The 20,809-nt window shown below is 31.9% G+C and overlaps 2 long non-coding RNA genes across 3 annotated transcripts; both read right to left on the reverse strand.

Annotated features, from left to right (window-relative positions):
- Positions 1–2,127: 2,127 nt before the first annotated feature.
- LOC133800952 (uncharacterized) lies at positions 2,128–3,582 on the reverse strand. 2 transcript variants are annotated; one of them, XR_009876670.1, is made up of 3 exons: positions 3,399–3,582; positions 2,411–3,149; positions 2,128–2,331 (listed from the first exon to the last, which is right to left on the reverse strand). It is a non-coding gene; the product is annotated as an uncharacterized LOC133800952 (long non-coding RNA). The 2 variants fall into 2 exon arrangements; XR_009876671.1 differs by lacking the exon at positions 3,399–3,582 and having other exon boundaries at positions 2,411–3,387.
- Positions 3,583–13,843: 10,261 nt separating this feature from the next.
- Positions 13,844–18,949, reverse strand: LOC133802107 (uncharacterized). Its single transcript, XR_009877144.1, has 4 exons — positions 18,498–18,949; positions 17,740–17,808; positions 15,713–15,769; positions 13,844–14,631 (listed from the first exon to the last, which is right to left on the reverse strand). It is a non-coding gene; the product is annotated as an uncharacterized LOC133802107 (long non-coding RNA).
- Positions 18,950–20,809: the final 1,860 nt, after the last annotated feature.

A 20,809-nucleotide genomic window follows, 5' to 3' on the forward strand; every position in this document is an offset into this window, starting at 1 on the left:
TCTGTGAGTGAAAACAATGCCTATTTTAGGCTAAATTCTCTTGTGGAAATGCTAGAGTGAAGTTCATGTTTCACATTATATTTTTAATATATTGATTCTTTATTTTGTTCTTCATTCTTATTTCTTTGTTACAATTAAATTTATTTTCTTCTAATTTTTATTCTAAATTTATTAGTGTCTTTTACATAAGTCTAGTCATGCTCTTCTTATGTAATTTAGGCTCTTAATTTAATTTAGGATATTTGTTATATTATATGATTTTTACTGCATTCTGCCTTTGGTATTTTGTCACTCTAAGGTATATAATATGATGGGTTTTTAAAATTAGAAGTAAGTATAATTTAATTAAAGAACATATTTTAAGGTGAGCTTTATTATATATATTTTCGAACTATAATTAATAGTGTAGAATTATAGTTGAGTAAAATGAATCAATTTTATTAAAATATATATATATATGTTTGCATGAATGGAACTTATGCCTTCCATATTTTCTTTCTGATTCTAATTCATCGATTTTGTTTATTTAATATTTATATTTTTTTTCAAAGTTACATCATTTCAAAGTTTATTATTTCTGATTTACTAATCTTTCTTTTTAATTGTATTTTACCTTTCTGTGGATACGACATAGCCCGATTACTACTGCAACCGATTAGGAGTTATTGGGCGATATCAAGAACATATTTCCGTCCCTCTTGCAATTAATAATCAAGTTAATTAACCTTGCAATGCTCCTTGCCAATTCGATCCACAACCTAAAGAATATAATGATGCAAATTTTGGATTATCTGCCTCACAACTTTACAAAACATATACTTTAAAAGTAAAAAAATAAACATATTCATATATGATATTAGAAGCAACGCGTGACACTATTTTTACTTTTAATAATTAATATGAAATTAAATTAGAATAAATTTTCATATTTAAGCGTGAAGGGAATACTGGGAAATTTCCATAAATGTTGGACCAAAACAATTATTATTATTATTATTTGGGTTATGATATCAGGAAGGATATTAGGAAATTAATAAGGTAGGCGCCATTTTTATTTTTTGATACCTTTTATTTTGTTGTTTCGAAATATTTTTTTAATACTTCAATTAATTAGTATATGTTTATATATAGTATATATTCTTATCTAAATGGATTTTGACAAATGGTTCATTTATTATAATGTCCTGATTTCAGTTTTATTCTGAGCTATATTACCGTTAGAACTAAATATAACTAGTTCTTAGATACAATGATAAATTTATTCGTATACGTAGGTTAAAATTTAACCATTTCATTTAGCAAAAACTATTAAATATATTTCTCTCGAGATACAATATTATTTTCCTTTTTTTGTTCTTTAGAAAGAGAATACTATAAATAAATAGTTAAATGAATTTTAATTATTACTTAAAAACCTTGTTAAAAAATATCCATGTGTAATGGAATAGAAACTGTTGAAATATTAAATAAAGTTTGAGGAAGGGAGTACTACCTACTTTCGCATGACTTGATTTGATATGTTAAGCCTGGAAGAAACTTGTGTTCTTGTAACGTTGGTTCAAGAAGTTTTCTCAGTATAAAAACTCAGATTTATTCTTACAATCAAATATTACAAGGTCGTTCTCTTTTCACACCTTCTCTTACAAAATCAAATTTTACAGACTACAAAATTGACATGGAACGATGGTTTTAAACTGTCGTATGGACTCTCATATGTCGGTTCTAATACCGTCATCTCATGCAATGTCATGCTATGTAAAGCATGAAATGACGGTTGAAATAAAAGTGTCATCTCCTGTCGTACATGATACGATGGTTTCTATACAAACGTTGTCTCTTGTGGAACATGAGACGACAATTTATGTGCAAGCGTCATCCACTGCTGTAAATAAGACAACAGTTCCTACTCAAACGTCTTCCTCCTGCAGTACATTAGATGATAATTTATGTGCAAGCATCGTCCCATGCAATACATAAAATGACAGTTTTGTGGTGACCGACGTCCCATGTAGAATATGAGAATTTTTTCATTTCTTTATTTTCAACCACTATATTCATCATAATTTCTGTAACTACAACATAGTTCAGACAAAATCAATAGGCAGATTAAATCAATAGGACTCAGTATGTTCCAAATTTAAAAATTACAAAATCAAAATATACACTTAGAATAACTATGTAAGTGCTAACTAAATACTGCAATTAGTATATTTTTTAATTCAGATTTAAAAAATTACTCTAGCTATGACTCATCCGCTCAAGAAGCTTGGCTGCCCATTCATTTCGAGTTTCATTAATTTCACCTAGTGTATATGTATTCTTCCCACCACACTACAAAACACAAAATAAAAAACTAAGTCAGAAATTAAATCTAATAGAATTGTAGTTCAATAATAATAAATACACTTACATTACTAGTTAGCCATCGCATGTGTATCTCATTCAAGCAATAATCTTTCATCATCCTTATGATATAAAAGCCGCACTCTACTGACGATGTTTGACGAGGGCAATTGACTATTTTCCACTTGAAATTTTTTCATTCCTTTCGATCTTTCGCTTAATGTGTGAAGAGACACTATATATACACCAATATGAAGAGCATATTAATTTTTTATTTCCATATCAAACCATATTATATTCTAAAATGAGTTTCAAATGTATTACCTGTTCATAAGGTTCTTCAAATCATTTGGAGGAGATTCTTTAAGATAAATTAATTTATAGACAGACAATTATTACTAAAAACAAAACTTACTCTGAGAACTTCAAATAAAATCAGATACTAACTAAAGATAACAATAATTTCTAGGATAATATTATATCCATATTCATCTACATCAAGCACTTAAGCCTAAATAGTACTGAAATAACTTTAACAGCATACTTGAGACCGAGAATAGAACTCAGCTCCGAACAGTTTCAAAAAGAATGAAAAGAGCACACATAATTGTTCTACTGAAAACGTTGATTTAAAATGAAAGGTTAAGAGAGCAAAGGGAGACCTCGTCATTTGTATCATAAGTTTCAGGTACACTGCTTTCACCGGCCTACCGATAATGTGCTCTGTCCTCTAGCTCCCCTGCCTCAGCACAATCTAATGTCCACTCGTCCTGAATGTATCCCAATTCGAATATATTGAACTAACACTAGCACCATTAAACAAAGAATAAATGAAGATGGACATGCTTCCTCAATTTCACCAATGAAATTCAAGTTCTTATCAAGAAAATAAATAAAATTGCAATTTCCTGACATTTTCTTTTTTATTTCAACAGTTATGTTGGAAAATGAGTTCCAAATTTCTTCATAATTCTTCAAGCAAATGTCTAGCTTTGACAATAGTTTTAAGAAGCGATAAATATCATACTAGAATCCCTGGTTTAATAAAACTTTACCTGATCTTGCAAGTGCAAAGAACCTGCATTTTCTATGTTTCGTTCATTAATAATAGAGATGCATTCATCATCACCAGTTCCTTCACCAGTATCAGTATTATTCTCCTCTACACCTTCTTCGATGAACTGTAAATTGAAGTATTTATATTTAAGAACACTTTAAAGGCACAAATGGTATAACCAAAAATAATAAATTAGGGTTGACCATACATTCTCATTCAAACTATGAATAAACTGAAAGAAGGATGTAAAAGAGCAAATTCATCGTAGAAAAGGCATAAACTGAAAGAAGGATGTAAAAGAGCACATTCATCGTAGAAAAGGCACCTTGTCTGAAGTAATACAGTAAATCTTCTACCCAAGCTAGCAAATATGAGGGACAAACTTGTTGGAAAAAGCTTAGACAGGATCTTTATTTATTTTCATGTATATCTAATATTAAACAAATTAATACGAGATAGCCTAAAACATGTTTCTAAAATTGAATTCAAAGAGAAACAAATAATATAATACTTACAGTATACGCAGCGGAATTAAGAGTCATTCCTTCAGTTTCTCTAACTCTTGTATCCTTTCTGTCGCAGAGTATTATCAAGAAACTGAACCGATCTTCTATTTTCTTCACAATCTTCCAATGTATCCTTAGAACCACCTAGACTAGTGTGGGAAATTCTCAACACATGAGATAGATATAGAGAGAAGAAGAGAAAATAACAAAGTGGCTTAGAAAAGGACTTGTGTTTAGAGAGAATATAAAACTATCAGAAAATCTGACTTGTGACTTATCTGTCGTCTCTAAAATCTTCTCTCTAAACACTCCTTTTATAGACTCAACTAGGCCATTTAATTTAATTAAAAAATCAATAAAATAACAGTCATTTTGAAGCCCTAGGTCGAAATTATCATGGGCTATAAGCCCGTGAAATTTCTCATTTGATTATAAGCCCATTGGACTTAAAATCAAAGACTGTATTATTTTCTATTGATTTAATTAATTAAATAATTATTTAAATCCTTTATCAAATTAATTATTTATAATTTGAACCTTGATTTAAATTTATTTATTAATTTAGATACCACTTTATCTTAATTAATAAATCTGCCATAATTTCTCTTTTCTTCTCAAAATTACACAACTATGTGAAACTATCCAAAATTGACCTGGTCAACTTTGATAATTCTAATTGATAATTAAATCAATTAATTGAGACTATCTAGATGATTTTATCCGAGGTACAATGGGGACCATGGGCCTATGAAATCAAGCTCCAATAAGTTATCATAAATCTAACAAATAAATTTACTAACTTATTAATTCCTCGTGACTCCACTATAGACTTGGAATTGCACTCTTGAATTCATAGAACGCTCTATAACAAATATAGATACGCTATTAATTATCCATTGTTACAACCATAATTGTCACTCAATCCTCTATAGACGGTCTACAATGAGATAGGACTAAAATACCGTTTTACCCCTCATTGTATTTTATCCTTAAAACACTTAGTTCCTTGTAAATGATATTTCAGTAAACTAATTTAATTACTGAAATGAGATCTCTATCATTTAACACCTTGAACCAAACTAAAAGGAAACCATCGTTTCACTTCTTCATCAGAAGCTATAGAAGTTCATATCTATGATTAACACACCCACTCAATTATACTACCGAGTTCCCAAGATGTAAGTATGGGCTAGTCCGTAGGGTAAGCTCGTAACGAACAAGTCAAAGAACTCAAATAATATAATCAGCTAGAATACTAACCACTCAGAATTGAGATTGAATTGACCTATGGTCAACTATATGATATGACTAGAATAGATAATAACAGTATGTTTACTTATCTTATCAACTGTCAATATTGGTCCTGTCCGATGTAACAAATACATCCAATCTTATCTACTTTGCTAATGTTCTGGAAAGAACATAACACTATAATGTGTAAGTAGATCATATCGTAGATTGGCAAGTCAGTGTAAATCCGGTGCACTGACTAATCTTAGGAATAACTTATTTTTGAACATATAATCATATTTATATTCCACTGTGATTACGTCACAATAAATAAGATTAGCTATATGCTCGGGATTTAATAGAAGTTTATATTAAACAAATAATCATGAAAATAAAACATGTGAGCAAAGTGATTGACCAAGTCAAAAAATGATTTCTATTCTTTTATTGATAATAAAATGAGATTACAAAGAATTTGGGTTTTAATTAGGGCATAAAACCCCAACAAACTCCCACTTGCACTAATTGAAACTAATGCCTTAATTCTACTAATCCCATCTCCTTGATATGCTTATCAAATGTAGCTTCTGGTAGTGTCTTTGTAAACGGATCCGCAAGATTGTCTTCAGTTGCAATCTTCATAACCTTCACATCTCCCCTGGTCACATATTCTCGAATAATGTGATACTTCCTTTCTATATGCTTACTCCTCTTGTGACTTCGAGGTTCTTTCGAGTTGGCTATCGCTCCTGTATTGTCACAAAACAACACAAGCGGTTTATCCATTTCTGGAATAACACCAAGATCCGAATAGAACTTCTTTAGCCAGACTATTTCCTTAGCTGCTTCTGACGCAGCTATGTACTCAGCCTCCATGGTGGAATCTGAGATTGCAGACTGCTTTACGCTTCTCCAAATCACAGCTCCACCCCCAAGAGTAAACACCATTCCAGAAGTAGACTTTCTGTCATCGACATCAGTCTGAAAATCTAAATCGGTGTAGCCTACAGGGTTCAGAACACCACCCTTGTAGACTAACATATAATCCCTAGTCCGTCTCAAATACTTCAAGATATGCTTAACTGCTATCCAATGTTCCGGTCCTGGGTTTGACTGATACCTGCTCACTACTCCCACTGCATAGCAGATATCTAGTCTAGTACACAACATGGCATACATCAGACTTCCAACTGCAGATGCGTAAGGAGCCTTTCTCATTGCATCTTCCTCTTCAAGAGTCTGGGGAGACTGCTTCTTTGAAAGATGAATTCCATGGTGGGACGGTAGACGCCCTTTCTTGGAATTTTTCATTGAGAAACGTTCAAGCACTTTATCAATGTAAGCTGCTTGAGATAGAGCTAAAAGTTTGTTCTTTCTATCCCTGATGATCTGGATACTGAGAACATAACTTGGTTCACCCAAATCCTTCATCTGGAATTGAGTGCTCAGCCAATTCTTCACATCTGATAATTTCTTGACATTGTTTCCAATGAGTAAGATATCATCTACATAAAGAACCAGGAATACCACTATTTGATTTGCCTTCAGTTGGTAAACACAGGGCTCATCAATATTTTGTTCAAAGCCATAGGTTTTGATTACTTCATCAAACCTAAGATTCCAGGAACGAGAAGCTTGCTTAAGTCCATAGATGGACCTATTTAACTTACAAACTTTTCCTTCTTGTCCAAATACTTTAAATCCTTCTGGCTGATCCATATAAATGACCTCGTCAAGCTTTCCATTAAGAAAAGCTGTCTTGACGTCCATTTGCCAAATCTCATAGTCGAGAGCGGCTGCTATGGATAGGAGGATGTGAATGGATTTGAGCATGGCTACCAGACTAAAAGTTTCCTCACAGTCCATGCCTTCTCTTTGGGTATAACCCTTTGCCACTAATCGAGGTTTATAAGTCTCGATATTTCCATCAACACCTTGTTTCTTCTTGTAGATCCACTTACACCCAATGGCCCTAAAGTCACTAGGTGCTTCCACAAGATCCCAGACGGAATTTGAGTACATAGACTCCATTTCCTGTTTCATGGCTTCGAGCCATAGTTCCTTTTCAGGGCTTGCCATTGCCTGTTTGAAAGACAATGGATCATCATCACTAGTGTCACCAACAACCATATTGGTTTCACCATCCAAACCATAGCGAATTGGGTTTCTAGAAACCCTCCCACTACGACGAGGCTTCGTGACTGTTTGCTCAGGAACAGTGGTACTTTCTTCATTTAAATCGACTTGCGTCGGTTGTACATGAAGAGTGGGAATTTCATCATCAACTCGCGTTGATGACGATGGAACATTGGTTGGAGTCAATTCTTTAACCATCTCCTCTAAAACTACTTTGCCGTGAGGTTTAAAGTTCTGGACATAGTCATTTTCCAGAAAAGTAGCATTTGTAGAAGTAAACACTTTCTTTTCTGAATGACTGTAGAAAAGTCCACCCCGAGTACCTTTAGGATAGTCAACAAACATGCAAACTTCAGTTCGCGGTTCTAGCTTTCCCTCCTTTTTCCTCAGGACGTGAGCGGGACACCCCCAGATTCTATAATGGCGTAAACTAGGTTCACGACCATTCCAGCGTTCTAAAGGTGTTTTGGGGATTGATTTTGACGGCACGACATTAAGAATGTCATTTGCGGTTTCAATTGCATGTCCCCAAAACGAAGTTGGTAGAGTTGAGTAACTAAGCATGCATCTAACCATTTCCAATAAAGTTCTGTTTCGGCGTTCCGCTACACCATTTTGTTGCGGAGTACTTGGGGTAGTAAGTTGTGATAAAATCCCAAGTTCAGTTAAATGATCTTGGAACTGCATATCCAAATATTCTCCACCCCTATCAGATCGCAAGATCTTTAACCTTTTACCTAATTGGTTCTGAGCCATTGCTAGGAATTCCTGAAACTTTGAAAATGTTTCTGATTTCCTATGCATTAGGTAAAGACATGAGTATCTAGAGTAATCGTCAATGAAAGTGACGAAATACTCAAAACCACCCCTGGCTTGTATATTCAAAGGTCCACAAACATCTGAATGCACAAGACCAAGTGGTTCTTTGGCCCTATCGTCCTTTGCAGAGAATGGACGCTTAGTCAGTTTGCCTTCTAGACAAGATTCACAGACAGGTAATTCACCTAAAGTGAGTTCCCTCAAAGGTTCGTCCTTTGTAAGTCTTTGAATCCTATCATAGCCAATGTGACGTAGTCTCAAGTGCCATAAATACGTCATATTATTGTTATCGGTCTTTTGACGTTTATTGGTCCTAGGTTTAGCTACTTTGAATAAATCATTGTTAAGAGCGAGGGGTTTGTTAGGTCGCAGAATATAAAGCCCGTTTTCCAAACATGCAATACACAATTGTGATCCATTGAAAGAAATAGATATATTAAAACTTGTGAAAGTCATAACAAATCGTTCTAATTGCAACATGGAAACTGAAATTAAATTTCTACTAAAATCCGGAATAAAAAATACATCTTTTAAAATTAAAAATTTATTTCCGAACTTCAGACGAGCTATTCCTCTAGCTTTGGACCTTAACGAACGCCCTGTTCCCAACTCTAAGCTTTAAGCCGCCTTCGTTCACTTCCTCCCACTATTCAAGAAGCTGTAAAGAGTTACAAACATGGTTAGTAGTTCCAGAATCATTAATCCAAACAGATTTATCATTCTCTAAAACACATGTTTCCAAGATAAATGAACTATAATCATTACCTTTTATTTTCGCTGCTAGAAACTTAGGGCAATATCATTTCCAATGCCATTCTCTTTGCAGTGAAAGCACTTATCTTTACCTTTCTTGTTTTTCTTGTTCTTCCCCTTAGGCCTCTGTGCACTTGGTTGTGCACTCGTCTTTGCAGCCTTTGCAGGCTTGGGGTTGTTTATTTGTCCACATTTCCTCTTATTTCCAGCTTTCGAAGACGAAGCTTGGTTAGCTTCAGCCTGAGCTAGATGTGCAGAAACATCAGTAGTCTTATTTTCACCTCCTTTACTAGGTCCACCCATGACAGGTTCAATAATCTGAAGCTCGTTCATGAGTTGCGTCAGACCATAGTTGAGTTAAGCACGAACGTGCAGACATGGTGCCATCCGAGAATTTCCGGTGCCATCACGAACGTGCAGAGACAGTGCTATCCAAGCATTTACACTACCATCACAAGCATTGACGGTGCCATCACTAACGTGCAGACACGGTGCTCGTTCTGGGGATTCCTCAATCATGACGAATTCAGAGTTGTCACCAATCAACTCTATGTTGATATTCTGCTTCCAATTAAGGAAGTATTTTTTTTAGTGAGTTTCTCCATCGAAAGTTGAGAAATGATGGGAATAGACATAGACACTACTTAACTTAAAACTACAAATTACCAATAAAATAGAAATCAATCACATTTGCTCAATAAAACTTCTATTCACACAAATTTCAAGAAATAGCACAACATATACCAAAAATATGTAAGATATGAAAAAAAATACCAAAAACAATCATATCTCTATTTCTTTAGGTTTTTAACTAATCTATGATATCCTTGTCCCGGTTGGCGAGAGTCAAAAATACCACTAGTTAAATAGAGTTGTAAACTCATTTAATAATGGACACCATTATTAACAACCTACTATTCGATCAAAATAAGAAAACAAAATCTCTTATTTTATGAGCTAGACCCACGGTTTCAATAATCATAGATTTAGTCCTAGTAGTCACCGTAGGGGTGAGTCTAGTAGAATTTGACCTATAATTATCTATCTTTCGAAATCTAACCTTGTCAAAATAACTAATGAACATCTTCCGTAGGGGGACGAATCAAAGCACCTCGAGGCCCCATTAAGCTATTGACTATGTTAAACCAACGGTGGAGATCGAATAAAATTCTTAAAATAAGCTCATTATAAAATTAAAATTAGTATTTTTATTATTTATTTTTAGAAAATTAATGACTATGGTTTTCCAAAAAAAAAAAATTAAACAGATTAAAATTTTTAAAACCAAAGTCCTATAATTTCTTATTAATTCTAAAGTGTCACATTGAAACAAATTCAGTTAATTTAGAATTAATTTGTTGCTAATCAATATTTAGGTTTTACTAATATAATGAACCTATACAATTAAGTCCAACTCAGGTAAATGGGCCTTAACAATTGGGCTTGTATGGAGGAGGGCTTGGTCCAGTATGTTGTTCCCACTACAAAGGCCCCCTATCTTCCATACAAGGTCCAAAAGACAAGAATTTAAACCTTCGTTTTATTAATTGTTATTAATTGATTAGGCCCACTATAGTCATGCAAAGCAAATGGGCCTTCACAAGTGGAATCATCCACAAGAGAGGAATTTAAACTTTACATTTTCTAATGGGCCCAAATAAAACCTATCATTTTATGAATATTTTATTTGGTAAAATACCATATATCTAACAAACATATGGGCCACTATATGCATCTAAGCCCAATTGCAAAAATACCACATATAGCGCAAACAGACATGTTATAATTGGATGGGCCTAATCATGTTACTATATGAGCAATTTTATGAATTTATGCAAAAATACCACAATTAATTATCTAGAATTTATCAAAAAAAATTCAAATTAATTAAATTCTTACAAAAAATAAGTCAATTTAAATGAAATTTATCAACAATTAACAATAGTTAATTTAAATTTCATTTATCAACAATCAACTTGGTTTTAGGTTAATTTGATAAAAAAATATTAATTTAATTTAAATAGGATTTATCAACAATTAACCAAAGTTAATTTAAATCCCATTTATTAAAAAATATATTTTATTAATTGGCTGAAAAACATGATATTTTTCAAAATTTAACCAATTTTAAATTTTAAAATCAATATCTAAACTATTTTCCAAAAATATGTTGTGTTGTTACAACTATTATCTAATATTTTAACCATTTTAAAAATAATAAAATACAAATAGTTATAAAAACCCTAAAATATCTCAAATTGTTAAACAAATTCAAATATCCATAAAAATATCTAACTAACAATGTTCAAATTTCAAATAATTTAAATATTAAAAAACTATAGAATAAAAAGTATTTATATTTTCAAATAAAGATTTAATAAAAATATCAAGAATTTAAATGAAAATATCTTAAATATCTGATATCATAATTCTAATATTTTAATATATTAAAATATTTAAAATTAAGTTGTTAGTCTATTTTTAAATTTGAATTTGAATATTTGTAAAAAATATCTAATTATTTAAATCCCAACTAACAAAAATATCTTTATTTAAAAAAAATTAAATGGTGAAACAAAAAAGATATTTTTGGTTTTGATTATAAATAATTTATTTCTACAAATTTTAATTTAAAAAAAATATTTTTGAAAAAAAAAAAATTGGATGAATAGTACCCGTGGTACTGTTCACGGGTACTGGTGTGCGCGGGCGTGCGTGCGGAGGCGAGCAGGTGGCGTGGGTGCGCGCGCACGGAGGCGCGCGAGTGGCGCGCGGAGGCGCGCGGGCGTGCGCATAGGTGGCGCGCGGGCATGCGCACGGGCGTGCGCGCGCGCATGGGCAGCCAAGCCAAAAAAATTTCAAAATTTTTTTTTGACCAATTTTTCAAACCAAAACCATTTTCTAATTAATTTTTACAATGTTTTACACAAAATAAAACATATATAAAAATTAATAGCATAGAAAACACAACAAAATAACCTAAAAATTGCTAAAATTTACATAAAATCAATATGTTCAAAAAAACATGAAAAACCATCCAATTATTCAAACATATCATATAATCCAATTTTAAACATGTTCATGCATGAAAATAAATATTACCAAAGACTCTGAGGCCAGTTGTTGGAAAAAGCTTATACAGGATCTTTGTTTATTTTCATGTATATCTAATATTAAACAAATTAATACGAGATAGCCTAAAACATGTTTCTAAAATTGAATTCAAAGAGAAATAAATAATATAATACTTACAGTATACGCAACGAAATTAAGAGTCCTTCCTTCAGTTTCTCTAACTCTTGTATCCTTTCTGTTGCAGAGTATTATCAAGAAACTGAACCGATCTTCTATTTTCTTCACAATCTTCCAATGTATCCTTAGAACCACCTAGACTAGTGTGGGCAATTCTCAACACATGAGATAGATATAGAGAGAAGAAGAGAAAATAACAAAGTGGCTTAGAAAAGGACTTGTGTTTAGAGAGAATATAAAACTATCAGAAAATCTGACTTGTGACTTATCTGTCGTCTCTAAAATCTTCTCTCTAAACACTCATTTTATAGACTCAATTAGGCCATTTAATTTAATTAAAAAATCAATAAAATAACAGCCATTTTGAAGCCCTAGGTCGAAATTATCATGGGCTATAAGCCCGTGAAATTTCTCATTTGATTATAAGCCCATTGGACTTAAAATCAAAGACTGTATTATTTTCTATTGATTTAATTAATTAAATAATTATTTAAATCCTTTATCAAATTAATTATTTATAATTTGAACCTTGATTTAAATTTATTTATTAATTTAGATACCACTTTATCTTAATTAATAAATCTGCCATAATTTCTCTTTTCTTCTCAAAATTACACAACTATGTGAAACTATCCAAAATTGACCTGGTCAACTTTGATAATTCTAATTGATAATTAAATCAATTAATTGAGACTATCTAGATGATTTTATCCAAGGTACAATGGGGACCATGGGCCTATGAAATCAAGCTCCAATAAGTTATCATAAATCTAACAAATAAATTTACAAACTTATTAATTCCTCGTGACTCCACTATAGACTTGGAATTGCACTCTTGAATTCATAGAACGCTCTATAACAAATATAGATACGCTATTAATTATCCATTGTTACAACCATAATTGTCACTCAATCCTCTATAGACGGTCTACAATGAGATAGGACTAAAATACCGTTTTACCCCTCATTGTATTTTATCCTTAAAACACTTAGTTCCTTGTAAATGATATTTCAGTAAACTAATTTAATTACTGAAATGAGATCTCTATCATTTAACACCTTGAACCAAACTAAAAGGAAACCATCGTTTCACTTCTTCATCAGAAGCTATAGAAGTTCATATCTATGATTAACACTCCCACTCAATTATACTACCGAGTTCCCAAGATGTAAGTATGGGCTAGTCCGTAGGGTAAGCTGGTAATGAACAAGTCAAAGAACTCAAATAATACAATCAGTTAGAATACTAACCACTCAGAATTGAGATTGAATTGACCTATGGTCAACTATATGATATGACTAGAATAGATAATAACAGTATGTTTACTTATCTTATCAATTGTCAATATCGGTCCTGTCCGATGTAACAAATACATCCGATCTTATCTACTTTGCTAATGTTCTGGAAAGAACATAACACTATAATGTGTAAGTAGATCATATCGTAGATTGGCAAGTCAGTGTAAATCCGGTGCACTGACTAATCTTAGGAATAACTTATTTTTGAACATATAATCATATTTATATTCCACTGTGATTACGTCACTATAAATAAGATTAGCTATATGCTCGGGATTTAATAGAAGTTTATATTAAACAAATAATCATGAAAATAAAACATGTGAGCAAAGTGATTGACCAAGTCAAAAAATGATTTCTATTCTTTTATTGATAATAAAATGAGATTACAAAGAATTTGGGTTTTAATTAGGGCATAAAACCCCAACAAAACTAGCATACAAAACAGGACAAATGAGAAACATGGAAGATTGCTTAATTGAGAGCAAGGTTATTTCCTCCTAATCCATGCCTTTCAAACTTACAGTAGTGTTTTTGTCATCTTCATTTTTATTTCTGACTTGTTTCTCTTTTAGTAACATTTAATATAATACAATTTGTAAAGCACCAATGAAGTACAATATGGGATTTTAATTTCGAACGCATACAGTGAAAACTGACTACATGATTTGTTAGTTCATATATATATATATTTGTTGATACTCTCCCTACTTATTTATATTTTCCCTTTTTCTTTAATTGTCTAATTTTATATTTGTTTGTCACTTTTGCAAAAGTTGCCCTTTATTATATTATACTCACTTCTAATCTAATTTTAGTCTCTTAAAGATGTCACTACAAAAGGATATTCATGCATATACAAACATGGGGTATATACAAATAAATTCATTTCCATACATATAAAATGTAGTTATAATTGATATAGAGGCAAATAAAAGTTCAGAAGACAATGCTCTTGAAAGAAACGACACATTCAGGAGATTGTGGCATGTCTTTAATCTTCAGTTACCCATCCAACTTTTTGTTACCCAGTAGTGATAGAAGGTTAGATAACTCTTTTCCATTAGGGGTATGGGGAAAGAAATGAAAGCAAGAAAACAATAACAATTTAATTGGGGATGAGATTCGAGTAATGTACCATAATTTGATGAGGTTGTTCCTCTAATTTAGAGATCACTTATACTTTTTGCTATTTTTCTGTGTTTCCGTTTCCTCTGATTTTCCTCATTATGTCTTCTGATACAGAAAAGAAAAGAAATAAATAAAAAAAAAAAATCACATTATCTATTAAAAAATGCCTAACATTGATTTCACACCATAATTGAAAAAAGGGCCTGATCTAGATAATTTCATATTTTCACAAAATTAGCTGAAACTGTGAGCTAGAATAAAAGTTTGAAGACAAGAATATTAGAATTTGTGAGGCATATTTGTAATACGAAGGTGCTTGTATATGCTTGGACCATAAAAAGACAAGATGAAAATCTTATCACGTCTAGAACAAATGTATCTATAAATATGGTAGCAATAGTGAGTATGAGCAAAAGAGAAAGAAGCTATGGCAAGTTGTAAGCTAAAATTTGGTTAAGAGAATAAGCAAATTTTGTTTTCAAATTATTGGCCATATTCAAATATTCTAAAGAATTTGCACCTAGAAATAATCACAAGATTCTGAGAACAGCAGCAGCATACTATGCGTATAAACTCCACTTCGTAATAAACATTTATCTAAAAGAATTTAGTGAATCGAGTTTAAATTAGTAATAACAATGTATCTATGCATCATCCACATGTTGGATTCTCAATAGGGAGGTACTAATGAATGTGATAACTCATACAGACACACAAGTTCATGACCCTACATAATATGATGTTTTAAACACATATGTTAGTTTTCAGTGCTCTAAATGAAATACATCAAGGTCTTAGCATGAATAACATCATAAAGATCGGCTAACTGTGCTAAAAGTTGTAGCCCATGTCTAAAAGTGAAGTACTAGGCAGTTCTGGTAGGAATAAAAAACAATAAGCATTATCTTTTCTTCTTTTTTTTTTTTGGTTCAAAATACATTACATGATATAAGAGCAACAAAGACTCGTTTTCTCCTTTGTTGCTCTTTAATAATCCCATTTGTAAGCCTGAAACCTCACAAGCCAAACTAAAGTAGTAATCAAGTGAGATTCACTGACCTATTTGCATGTCTCTTTCTCGATTTAACAGCTATACAATTTAATACCTCCTCGTTATCCAAAATATTTTCAACATCACATTTTAATAGATTAAAAGAATCAAAGAATGCAACAAATTCTCCCAAACCTGCAACCAGTGACTTCTCCTTAACCTTCTCTTTGACATATTCCATCATAATTAACCCTGCACAAGTACTCAACAAGAACATACATGTGAGACAATTTCTAATATGTACAAGTACAGATAATAAAATGATAGCATGCTGATGAAGAAATAAGAACTTGAGTAAAATTCACGGCCTGGTCAAAGATAAACCGAAAGTCAAACATCAGGACCCAAATAAGTTCACACACAACCTAGAGAACACAACCAACGCACAAGTTCACAAAATAGAGGACTTCTGTATATTGCACAACCAGTAGGCAATTGTTAGGCCTTTGATACGCCTAACATACTGAATGCGGAAAAAGGCAGCAAGTGTAGAACAATAAATAAACTTAAGTCTGATGTGATGACATGGCTATTGTGTGTTTAATTAGTTGTCCTAGTCAACTAATGTTTTATTGGTAGAGTTTATTGTTGTAAGCCTGAGTGATCGAAGAGAATAGCTATACATAGGTGGTAGGCAGGTCTCGGGGGATCTATCTGATTATTTGTATTGTTTTATAAAGTGAATTCTCCGTGGAGAAATCTAAGGTCTCTAAATCTTGAAACCCCTTGTAATCTAGTTTTGGTATCAATAAAGATCCATTCTAGTTATTCAACATACTAGTGTGCATCATCAATACAAAGACCCACGTACAGATTAATGGTGTATTCAAGAGACCACTTCTCTCGCCAAGAGCAACAACTCCTAATCCAAATTCACTCGATACATACCCCCTTTCAATCTCTCTTACACTAGTTAAATGTACCCATTATTTCTAGACAGTCTATTGCACTTCCCCAAGACCACTGACACTCTTTAACAACAAAATATAACTCACCTTCAAGAAAATCTTTTACACTACCCACAACTTCATTTATTCATTTTTTTTACCTTTTATTGGGTGCCTAACATCTAGCTAAAAATTACAACCAATTACTAAGTAGCAAATAGTGGTAAATAATGCAAAAATCCATATATTCCTAAGTTAATAAACAAATTATGAACCCTAAGACAAGGCTTTACACTCAGAGGATTCCTCTCTTCCGCAACAAGAAATTAAGAATGATTTTCGTACTCTGGTCCATCTATTGAACCCTACAATCTTTGAAAAGCAGAATACTCTAGCATCTTACAGGTAAATCCAATGAGAAAAATAATTCTCTATAAATTTACGACCTTTGGATTGCAAACCAACAAGGAATATAATACGTTAAACAAATATTATAATACTTTAACATCTTGCTGCGCTGGTCCCATGGGACCGCTAAACCCTATAGTTTTTGGATTGTAGAATAATCTACCATATTGCTAGGGTGGTCACACGAGAATCAGACCACTCAAACCATGCTTAAGTAACAATTCAATATATTACAAAAAAAAAAAAGAAAACCAATATTAAACTCATACTATATTAATTTGATGCTTGATCAATTTTTAAGAGTTAAAAATATCTATATGTATATAGACACACACATAAATGCAAAAGTTTGAAGTACTAACAAGCTCAGATTCAGATAAAGAACAAAGCCAACTAACGTCTTCAACATTGTTATTCCTGAAAATATATTCCATCTTAGAATATATTCCATCTCATAATATGTCTTCAAAAGCCAAGTTTTTATTACTGATACATGTTTGTGGTGAGGTTTTTATTATGTTCAAAAATTCAAAGAAAGCGTAAATATTCCATGTAGAGAAAATGGTTAAAGAAAATAGCTCAAATAATAAAATAATTAAAAACCTTAAGCATGTGGCTGCCCCAATATTATAAGATTACAAATTCTTGGTAATGATTTTATTCCAATAAACGAATCGTGATCCTGATCTGTTTTCATTGGCCCTAATGATACAAAGTATTAGGTGATACTTATTATAGTAATATGTGTACATACTTGCTGATTTTTAATTGAGAGACTAACAAAATAATTGAAATAATTTATGAATAGCACTTGAATAAATAAAAAAAACAGAGTTCCTTCATCAATTTATTAACAATGTCATATACCTCCTTCAGAACAAGATATTAACTAACCCATATGCAGCAAACCATCTATAAGCATTGTGGTAGAAGAATCTGCATAACAGAAGCAAATATAGCATAAGAACACATAAGAATAAATCTATTAATTAACTAAAACAGCATGCAACAACCAATGTGATGATCAAAAACACATATTTTTATCGTTTTATTATTGAATTATATGTTAAATCTTCAAAACTCAAAACACAAAACACAAAACACATCAAACCAATGTAATTGAACCAAATTGAACAAACCCAAAAAAGAAATAAATATCTACTTCACAATCTCATACCCAAATTACGCACAGAAAATGAACAGTTCCAAAACAATGTAAACAACACAAAGAAGAAAAAAAAATCAATCTTGGTGTTGTCAAGACAACTCTCAGCTATAATGACACCTTGAACACCCAAAAATAATTCCTACACAATATCAAGATCCTATAATGACACCTTAACACCAATAATAAACATTTATGCACTCCAACTCAGGAAAAACAATGAAACAAACAGCTGGTATGCACAGAAAAGAATTAAGAACAACAACTCTTCAAACAAGTTCTTTAAAACTCAACAAGAATCAGCACTTCAATCATTTATGTACACCCGCTCGATCAATAAGAACCATTCAACATGAATCAGAGTGTATTTTCTTAATTAAAAATAATTCCAAAAAAAAAAATATATTGACTATATTTAAAGTATTTTCTCCATATTAAATTGAATCTGAAAAAAAATTACCTCATAAACAATTGGAGGTCTACCTAGTTTACCCCATGGTGGCCTGGTTCTTGCATAGGCGGGGTTGCCTGGTTCTTGCCGAGGCTGGGTGGGAAGGAGAGCAGCTCGATGTTATGCAGAGAAAGACGAGAGCTGAGTTCTTGTAGAGGCTGAGTTCTTGCAGAGGCTGAGTGAGAGAACGGATCGAGGGGGCTGAGTGTGAGAGAGAATAGATCGAGCGGGTGAGCGTGAGCGTGAGAGAAAAAAGATTGAGAGGCTGAGTTTGAGTGAGATCCAGAGAAGCCAACTGGTAGAGACTAGAGAATTAAAAGATTAGGGATTTTTCTTCTTTTGTTAATTTCATTTGGGGCTAAGTGGCTGTGTATTTCAATTTCAATTTTTTTTTGCTAAAGTTTCATTATTTTATTAGACTTATTAAATGTGTAATACACAATTAATTTATGTCACTCATTACTTTCAAAAAAAAAATTATATCACTTATTAAACATGTAAACTTTTTTTTACAATATTAATTTTTTTTTATATAAATTATTTTTAGTTTAAAAAAATTAAGAAACATGCATGAGTAACATATCTTAATATTAGACATATAATGTTTTTATTTGATTTAAGTTTTAAGTATTATTAATATAATATAATTAATTAAAAGTATGATATTATATATAAAAAGTTTAACAACTAATTAAAGTATTAATAGATATGTCTAGACAATATTTTTTATAAATATTAAAATATATACGTGATCCAATAATATTAAGTATATTTAATATTAAGACCCTTTAAAAAAGGCTTATTAGGATTTTTTTCCCCCGGACTATTACCACTACAAAATAGTGCCTCCTGAATTTCTTGACCTGTTAAAAATTCTCTCTGAACTATTCATGTTATTGAAATGTGGGACTTCCGTCCACTTTTGCTAACCGAATAGTGATATGGCAACACTGGAGTGCTGATGTGGATTGCTACATGTATAATTTAAAAAATAGATACGATTTTACCCCCCAAACTATTACCGTTACCAAATTATGCCCCTCGAATTCTAAAATTTAAAATTTAAACAATATTTTGAAAATTAATAAGAAAATATAAAAAGCATTAAACTAAAAAACCATTTAAATTAAATTAAATCATACAAAATAAAAACTTAAGGCAACACCAAAGCTGAATGTCGCAAGGGACCCATATGAGCCCAGTCTGTCGACGATGTCACTACCCTCATTTTGACGCATGCCCAGCACCCAAGCCAATTTTTTGTCACCATCAATTTTTTTTTTATTTTAATGATTTTTTCCTTTTTTTAATATTCAAAAGATTGTTTAATTTTAAATTTTTAAAAATCAGGGGGCACAATTTGGTAATGGTAATAGTTCGGGGGGCAAGAATCATATTTATTATTTATATTATAAACGAAGCATTGACGTGGCAATACCATATCGGCCACCAAACTACCACATCACCATTCCATTAGCGAAATTGGACGGAAGTCCCACATTTTAGTATCGTGAATAATTCAGGGGGAATTTTTAACAAGTTAAAATATTCGGGGGCACGATTTAGATTGGTAATAGTTCAGGGGAAAATAATCCTAATAAGCCTTAAATAAAATAATAATAATAAGACGACGCACGTGAGACAACAATCTGAGTAGAACTGTCTAATTATGTTAAAAATAAACATGTGACAACATTCTTCTAAGAACTGTTGTCTAATATAAGTTTTGTTGTGCATGGAACGACGGTTATAGAGAGTCAGTCGTCATATGTTTATTTTTAACATGAGAAGACATGTCTACTAAAAACATCGTCTCATGTGTGTCATCTAAGTACAGTTTTGTAGTAGTCATGTCTCAAGTATTATTAATAGATACCTGAATAGAAGAGCCAATTATAGTGATAACTGAAGGTATATTATTGAGCTCCTTTTCCAACCATGTCCATTGTGAAGCCGCCAAGATAGTCCCATCGCTAGAGAGAAGGTCTCGGTGATATCTAGTATCTAGAAGGATAACCTGATGATCAATTTTGAGAGAATAAAAAGATGAGTTACATTTACGATTATATTATAAGAGTAATGAAATATAAAGAAAAAAAATCTAGATCCCACAAATACCAAAACTAAACACGCATTAAAAAATAGTACATGCGTGGAAATGCGGAGAATATTGGATAACAAAATGCAGAAGTAATATCGCTCAGAGAAGTAAAGGAAATGCGGAGAATGTTGGATAATTTAGCCCAAACTGATGGAAGATATAGGAGATATACTATAGAAGAGATTGAATTAGAAACACAAGTGCTGATATTTACACTAGT

The sequence above is a fragment of the Humulus lupulus genome, chromosome 9, assembly GCF_963169125.1.
Source record: "Humulus lupulus chromosome 9, drHumLupu1.1, whole genome shotgun sequence".
NCBI lineage: Eukaryota > Viridiplantae > Streptophyta > Magnoliopsida > Rosales > Cannabaceae > Humulus > Humulus lupulus.